We start from the raw sequence: 9485 nt of genomic DNA on the forward strand, positions 1-9485 counted from the left end.
TATTGATTTCTTTATCAAGTTTATTATGCGATGAATTCCTTTATTTTTTACAGACATTTTGTATAATTTTGTGAAGATACAGTTTCATGAAATTGTTATGAATGCTACTATATCGTTATAACCAGTTTGTATGGAATTTTAATAACGCTGTTTAAGGAAAATTGTAATTTTCTGACGGTGATATATGATTCTGTTTATGTACGTCTCACATCTTAAAACGTATGATGACCTATGTATTTTATTTGAAAATTTGTTAGGTTTAATTCTAATGAATGAAAATAAATACACATTTAAAACTTGTATCAGATAAAACTGTGAGTATGGAGTTTCCATCAACACAAAGTCAGGATTCTCTCACCACTTATCATATCCTATTTCGCCCCATAACTGACTTGAACTTCGTATTAGCTCATATAACAAGTTTGGGGAAGAAGTATTTTTAAGTCAGCTATGGCGCAAAATGTGATATGCAAATACTGGCTAAGTACCAGTTAACCTCGGGATCTTTGTGTTCACAGGCTGAACGGAGTAGCCCTTTTTCGTTCAACCTGTATAAATGAAAGACCAAAGACAAAGTTCTGTTCAGCTAATGTTTTTTAATAAAGAAACATTTCATCATTATAATTATTGATTACAATTCATATTATACAATATACAATAATAATTACAAACATTAATATAAAAGTTCACACACAAAAATTAACGAAGCCATCTGAAAAATTGAAAAGTTATTTCAGAAATGCGCAAGTATACTCAATATCCTACCTGTATAAATGAAAGACCAAAGACAAAGTTCTGTTCAGTTACTGAAGAACTCTGTCTTTGTTCCTCGCATTTATACTCCCGTACATCCTCCAAAATTCCTTACCATATTTGTTATATCTTAATAATCTGTAATATTGACATTGGCTTTTAATTCAAACTCAAAGCCAACATAATTATTTCCTTGAAAAATCTATAATTTAGCGTTGCATACTCAACTTCACTTGTAAGGTTTTGCATACTTTTTAATTTCATTTTTCTTGTAAATAATATATACAAATGCTTGACCTCTGGTGACTGATTTCTTACACTCCGATTGGTTACGCGTTTCCTCTGACCAAAATCAATTTCACCCTCATGATCTTGTAAACAAGCTATAAACATACATACTAATAATCTCCCTGTCACCTCACCTCACGGTGAAAAGTTCAGACATTTTTGTTCTGCATCTTACTATTGCTTTTGTCCCACATTATTTTGCCAATTCATTACTCCATTCATTACTCTTCTCCCCTCTTTCAGAATTCTATCATCTGTTTTATACATTGCAAATTTCGTTATGATACTGTCGTCATCCGGTTCCTGTTCGGGAGCACGCGGTTCTGTCCGACTCCTCGTGCGGTCTTCCCTGGTCTGACCTCTAATTCGTCTCGATCGTTCTAACTGGCGGTATGCTCTCACAAATTTAAACCAAAAATATTTCAATCTAATAGAAAATATAAAAGGGGGAGCGTTATATGATTATTTTATATACTCAAGGGGGAAAATTCAAATGACTAGTTCTTGCATGGCCACACTAAATCAGAATCCTTTAAAAATCACAAAACTCAGACGTCATCGGATGCATTTTGCTTCGAAAAATGCCACAAACACAACCATTCTTACTGTGAAAGAAGTTTAGCAGAAATATGTTCTTAACTAAACAAAGATTATTTCAAATTTCTCCGCTCTAAAAATTTACCTACCTTCTCGTATGCTGCAGAAAGGAAAAGGGAAGTGATGCTGCAATATTTAGAATGATCCTTGTTAAAGTCCAGAACACAATTCCGGATTAAACATACCTAACATTGATGCTTAGATTCACAACGTGAGCTGCCTTAGATTAAACAACATATACATTCATCAAATGACACAATAACACTCATCTACTTCAATGCAATATTACACATAGAAGTAAAAGGGGAGAAGGCACTTAGACAACGACACATATTTACAAACAAGCTGAAATATGTGGGATTATATCTACATCTCCAAACTCATTACACATGCCAACCTTAAGGAATATTCCTTGAAAATAAGTATTTTCTCATTTCTTGGAATGGTGTGATAAATCATAGTAGTGTATACCGATTTATCACGCCATGTTATGAAAGGCAAAGATAACGAACAGTGATCAATCTCATAACTCCTATAAGCAATACAAAATAAAGAGTTGGGCAAACACGGACCCCTGGATATACCAGAGGTGGGATCAGGTGCCTAGGAGGAGTAAGCATCCTCTGTCGACCGGTCACATCGGCAGTGAGCCCTATATCTTGATCAGGAAAACGGAGTTATCCGTAGTCAAAATCAGTGTGCCAAGAACGGCCTAGCAATCGGCATGAAACATGTCAGACAGCATTTGATCCAATAAAAGGTTTTATTATATAGGTATTATATAGTCTATTATAAAATCTGCGTAAAATCTAGAGAATGTTGGCATTCAATATCTTGAGAATTTATTGAACGCTAACTTTGCATTGTGTAAATTGTGTGCGCCCGAAACATTTCGAGTATGAGCGTTCAATATTGACCTTACCGTAAGGTGGCAGGGGACAGTTTCTTTGGTTCTGAAACATGTGGATAGGGGGTATACACCAAAGTCAGATTATGACAGACTAATGAAAAATCATATTTTCCTTTTATGTCAATACTTGTATTTCATATTAGTGTAGTTAATAAATTATGACCCTAAATTACATGTAATCTATAAATACTGGTGTTGGTGCACAAAACATGCTCTGAGCAGGTTCCCCTTTTTTGCTTTGATTTTCCCTCATTTGGGCTAATCCGCACCACCCCCACACCATCACAGTACCAAACATGGGGATTTAGACATTGTGCACAATCAAGAACCCTATCTGCCCTTCTCAAAAATCTACCTCTCATGTGGGGCTATCCACCTTCCCTCACAGCTACAGACCTTTTGCTAGACCCTGCATGTTTTCACCGGAATTTCTTCAGTAACTGACCATGTGTCTTAGTTTTGTATTTGCACCCATCTATATGCTAGGAATCATGGTGACACCTATATGTTGTATATCAACATTTTTACTAAGCACTCAGCTACATTTGACATGCATCCTAAAATTATTGTATACATTTTTACACGTGTAATATCACTTCAAACATGGGGTATTTCCATTTTTTGAAAAAGTTGACCGGGCCTATAGTGCAAAACTGTCCCCTGCTACCTAACGACGTAAACAAGCCAAAATGGCAGACGACGGACCGAATCTGACAGAGATGGTATTTGATATCATGCCTGGGGAGCTTGCCGACTTATTTCATAGTGATTTACCGTTAGCTGACACTTCTGCATCTGTGGACAGAATTCACATGTTTATAGAGGAATAGAAAAAAAGAAAACACCGTGAAATCGACCAAAAGAGATATTAAGATTTTCATGGAGTATCTATTCGGACAAAGGGAATTCAGATTGATTAAAAATATTCCGCCAAATGAATTGGACGTTTTATCATCAAATTTTTACATCGATGCTCGAAAGAAGGACGGTGGAGAATACCTGCCAGGATCCTTACAGTCCATTAAGTGCAGTTTAGATAGATATCTCCGTGACCATGACCGGGATTATAGTGTGAGGGATCGGATTTTTTCGTTGTCTAACCGCACTTTGAACGCTAAGAAAGTCTCTCTAAGGAAAGAGGGAAAAGGACAAAAGCCAAATGCTTCACGAGCTGTGACAGAAAAGGAAGAAACATGATGTGGGAGAAGGGGCAGCTGGGAGACAAGTCACCTCGAGTTCTTCAGTTTTCATTATGGTTCTTTTTTACCAAATGCTACTACGAGGTTGACATGAACATAGACAACTTTGCTTTGGTGATGTTGAACTTAGAAGTGACCCAGTCATTAGTAGAGAGTACCTTGAATTTAATGAACGTTTGACGAAAACAAGGGATGGTACTGGTAAAGAAAACATGAGGAAAGTCAAGCCAAGTATAGGAAACTGAAACAGATCGAGATCCAGTTGAACTCTACAAAACATTCATAAAGCGACGTCCGATGCAGGTCAATTCGCTCAATAGTCCATTCTACTTGACATGCATTCCTGAATCCCGAATACCTCCTGGTGCTGACATTTGGTTTTATCCTAAACCAATGGGGGGGGGATTACTAAGGAAAACTTATGTCAATGGCTGCTAAGGAATGTGGCATAGAACACAAAACAGACCATAGTGTACGGAAAACTTGTGTTAAAACACTTAGAAAAGCCGGAGTTGCAAGAGATAAAATCAAACATATTACGGGCCACAAAAGTACACACACATTGGAGTCGTATGACGATGGCTTGTCAGACGACGAGCAAATTATGATGTCTGATATTCTCACAGGAAAGGATGAAGCTAAGCCATATGCTCTCGGAGCACCTGCCCAAGGAAAATATTCTTTGGATACAGTTCCTACCACAATTACGGAGAATGATGTTCAATGCCCTCAATCCACTCACAGTTCTAGTCTCGGAACAGGGACACTTTCGAATTTGTTTGGTAGTGGATTGTTCTTCACAACTGCACATTCAATATCAATGTCAACATGGCACAAGGATTTCAAAAGTGAAACCAGCTTACAACTGTGATCTCTCTGTGTTATAATTTATAGCCATAAACTGTGATCTCTGTCACATCTGGAACACTGTGATATAACATTTCATGTTTCATTATAAATAATTTCTCTGTTTGTGTTGCATATCAAATGTTAAACTTATTAGTTAAAATTTTCCATTTGATATATTAAATAAAACTGAAGAAAAAACTACTATGGTTTGTCTTATCTAATTAAGGTTAGTAGAGTGTGAAATTGTAAATAAATTCAGGATTTATTACACTATTTAAAACAAATATTCATTTCCTTAAACAAAATGTTTTACTGCACATAAATTATGATGTCCCTATTCACAAAATCAGTTTGCTTCATGCATCAATGACGGGTTTAATATTGAACAGTTAAGAAATGCATGCTGATATTGCACACTTTCACCTTAGATGCCAATATTCGAAATATTTTGGCTAATTTTGTCAATACACATCTTTTAAACTTATTTTCAAAAATTATAGAATCAAGACATACGTTCCAATTGGTTTTATCATATATTTGAAACTTAAATTTTTCGATATTTCATGCAACACCTTTAGGGAAATTAACATGAAACGTGCAACACCTTTTCGAAAATCAATCGACGGTCCAAATTCTATAACATGTTGCCGATGCCGCGTCATAAGTGTTAAATTTCGTTTTCGACCAATATAAAAGACGTTGTCTGATTGGCGCCACGCTGCACGATGAAACCAATCATATGCTCCGTCTCTAGCCCATGTTTTGAATGGTGACTGATGCCCAGGGTTAGTGCGAGGTCACGAATCAATAACACTTGACTTGTGAAGATGAAATACCAGAGGCGATCGTAGCTGATTTTTGACATGTATTCAGAATCTTCATGATCAAAATCCCATTTTAATTTTATATCGATTGGTAGATATAGAGATTATTATTAAGTTTTGAATATCACTGGAAAGCGTCATCATTAAGGAGACAATAGAAGACACAGAATCTTTCTGCAGTAACAAATCCACCATGTGTAACCGATCCACGTTAAAATATCAGTTATACTATATAATTATAGTTTATATACTTTATGATTATAGCTTATATACTATATAATTATAGCTTATATGATTATAGCTTATATACTATATAATTATAGCTTATATACTATATAATTATATCTTATATGATTATAGCTTATATACTATATAATTATAGCTTACATGTATATGATTATAGCTTATATACTATATAATTATAGCTTATATACTATATAATTATATACCTTATATACCATATGATTATAGCTTATATCATTGTAGTTTATATACTATATAATTATAGCTTATATACTGTATAATTATAATTATATGTAATATATAATTATAGCTTATGAATTATATAATTAAAGCTTATGTAATATATAATATATAATTATAGCTTATATACTATATAATTATAGCTTATATACTATATGATTATACATGTAACAAATCCACCGTGTGTGTAACCGATCCACGAACAACGTCAAAATATCAGTGAATAGCTTAACAACGCCAAAATATCAGCTAATAGCTTAACAACGCCAAAATATCAGTGAATAGCTTAACAACGCCAAAATATCATCAGCTAATAGCTTAACAACGCCAAAATATCAGTTAATAGCTTAACAACGCCAAAATATTAGTTAATAGCTTAACAACGCCAAAATATCAGTTAATAGTTTAACAACGTCAAAATATCAGGTAATAGCTTAACAACGCCAAAATATCAGTTAATAGCTTAACAACGCCAAAATATCAGTTAATAGCTTAACATCGCCAAAATATCAGTGCTTAACAACGCCAAAATATCAGTGCTTAACAACGCCAAAATATCAGTTAATAGCTTAACAACGCCAAAATATCAGTTAATATCTTTTCGACATTATGTTAGGGGCAAACATACATGTAACGCCCAAGCTCAAAGTCGATGTGTATTTTACATAATCAAAATGTGCATTTTCCATAATGAAAATGCTATAATATTATATGATTACCAATCTATTTAACATGCATATTAGTTCAAAATACTACATCACAGGATTCTAAGAAGGAGATGGAAATGTCTATGGTTTGACGGCGTATTGTACTTTTTGCAGTGTGCCTGCTTTGATAAGTCCCCATTTGATGTTGGTGTAATGACGAGGAAATCATTGCAGTATTGTGGTTATTCAAACCGTGAAAGTCACGTGAACTGGTTATATCGACCAAATTAGATTTTTGTAATCATTATATATAGATATACTTAATATAAATGATACAGACAGATTTTACACATGTGCATTTCGTAAATATAAATACAAATATTCGAATTGCGTAGAACAGCCCATGTCCTATAAAATTGTAATTTCCTTTCTATACACAATTATCGGGCTAGGTCTCTGTTAACGACAAAACTAAAAGTAAACATTTTGCCGAACCTCACTGGAGGTCACTATAAAATTAAAAGGTTGCTGACCAAAGTGTCAGAATTTACATATTAATCACATAAGGTTTCTTGTTTCAGGTGTACTTTAGAGACGTATAAAGTTCAAAGCCGTAATTTATTTTCAGAACGTTGATGAAAATAAAACAACGCAGTTGCCGTCTTGTGTACTTTTAACATTGACCAGGTGTTCTTTATCCAAGTCACAATACGCTTGTACTTTTAGCGTGTAATAATGAGCTATCTACCAGTTTCCATGTTTTACGTACATTTCTCAGTTCCAAACAAAAGTTGCGTGATATTTGACAGGACTTACAATCAATATATACTGTACGTATTGATGCACGAGTACATGATAATCCGTCATCTGGATAAGTGCCCGGATGTCTCAGTGTTATCCCCCGCCTACATAACTTCACCGGCTTACAGAACACGTCACGTGGTTCCCGGTGGTAGATGCCTGTCATTATGGTACTTACAGACCATATGTTAATTACTAAACATCTGTCTAATGACCTGTCGTGCAAACCTAGCTTTTCCTCCTACATCAGCTAATTATAGAGCGGAGACTGGTAGACTAAACTTGATAGAGGATCACTGTAACGCACGCCTTGTTGGATAGAGAAATTTATGAGTCTTCAAGTTTGGTGGGTCATGTAATACAGCGCAATTTTTCTAGCTCAAGATATTTTGACTAACCGAATTGATCAATTATGATAAGTAATGTAAAACTTATACGGTACCAATTTTGATGCATATCCATACCATACCATATCCCTTTTTCTTGTATGTATAATTTGGCAATAATAATACCATATTTATATAGCACCCTTTTCATGCACTATGTACGCTCGAAGGCGCTTTGAAATGCATAAATACCTTACAACAGAATGTTATACACATAATACATAGAAAATAAATAAAATATTAAAAAGCAATGATATAAAAGGCCTTATCACATGTAAACAGTCCGTAGCTGTACCTATCCTGATTGTACATATAAAACATGAAAACACAAGATACCATAAATATGCTAGATAAGAATAAACATCAGTTTCAGGGCGTATTAAAATAATAATAATAATGAAATACACACAGCATATAATGTCTCGGGTATAATACATTAAAACATAGAATTTTTTTTTAAAATAAAACATCACAAAATGGTACTCGAAAACTAAGATACACAGCTGTCAAAACAGATAATGCGATGAAACAGCAAACACGAATGACTGAAATGATAGAAACTAGTCATGGAAAAAATGTGTTTCCAGTGACTTCTTGAACGCACACAGTGTTCTACAGTCCCTTACATGTTCTGGAAGGGCATTCCACAGTTTTGGAGCTATTGTTCTGAAACACCGATCCCCGTACGTTACGGTTCGACTTTTTGGAACAACTAGAGTGACTGATTGTTTTATGGACCTAAGATTTCGGGTAGGCTTATATACCTCTAGTAATTGTTTGATATAAGTTGGGCACTCCTCATGTAAGGCTTTGTAAGTATAAGTAAGTATCTTATATTGTGTCCTATATTGCACAGGTAACCAGTGTAGTTCTCTTAGTATTGGAGTGATATGGTTGTAACGAGAGGTCCTGGATATGAGGCAGTGTTCTGAATATGTTGGAGCTTGCTCAGGACTAGTGTTTTAAATTCATAAATTCGTCGTCTAATATGTCGATAAAATGAAGAGTTTTAAGAGCCTACCTTTGTTTGGAACTGCTGTCTGCCATCTTGTTTTGTCCAATCCTGCACACGATCATGACAGTGAATGTAGCTATTTAAATTTCGAGCTCAAGCTTTGTAATGCATAATATGCTAAAACAATAAACTGCCCAATGAAATGGCTCTTTTTAAAACGAATTTCAGACTGAGCACAAAGATGGCTGATCTGCATTAGTCTAGAAAACAGCGGTATTTGTTTAAATTGATTTCATTACATATATGCGACAAGAAGTTGAAAAAAATGAAAAACTTACCATCTTTTGTTCACAGCCATCATTGTTTACGTTTACCACATGTTTAGAATGAATTTACATGGATACATTAGTCAAGGGGTTTGTGTGGAGGATACGTAATCACAAAACCTTGACTTGTGAGGATGATAGTCTCAAGCATGAAAAGAGAAATGAACAACAGCCTTGACCTCCAGCCACAGAAAATACAAGATTATTGAGGAAATTTAGGAAGAGTGGACCATTAACATCTGGAACTAACCAAAAAGGGAGAGGGGTCCTATTAGTGTGGAAGATGGTAAAATGAACATTTGGAGAATGATAATGATGAAGTCTGTTGTGAATGTGGAGTGTGGGAGTAAAAGAATTGAAAAGAGGTTTAAGAGTTTTCATTGTTAAATCATTTAATTTTACATGTTTACACGCCTTTTCATTGGTTGATTTATCATATGAATATCGTATACCCCGAAAAATAAAAT

General features: G+C 34.7%; 1 long non-coding RNA gene across 1 annotated transcript; it reads right to left on the bottom strand.

The window, feature by feature from the left end:
• Positions 1 to 578: 578 nt before the first annotated feature.
• On the bottom strand, positions 579 to 8811 carry LOC130049445 (uncharacterized). Its single transcript, XR_008797943.1, has 2 exons — positions 8759 to 8811; positions 579 to 1764 (listed from the first exon to the last, which is right to left on the bottom strand). It is a non-coding gene; the product is annotated as an uncharacterized LOC130049445 (long non-coding RNA).
• Positions 8812 to 9485: the final 674 nt, after the last annotated feature.

The sequence above is a fragment of the Ostrea edulis genome, chromosome 8, assembly GCF_947568905.1.
Source record: "Ostrea edulis chromosome 8, xbOstEdul1.1, whole genome shotgun sequence".
Taxonomy (NCBI): domain Eukaryota; kingdom Metazoa; phylum Mollusca; class Bivalvia; order Ostreida; family Ostreidae; genus Ostrea; species Ostrea edulis.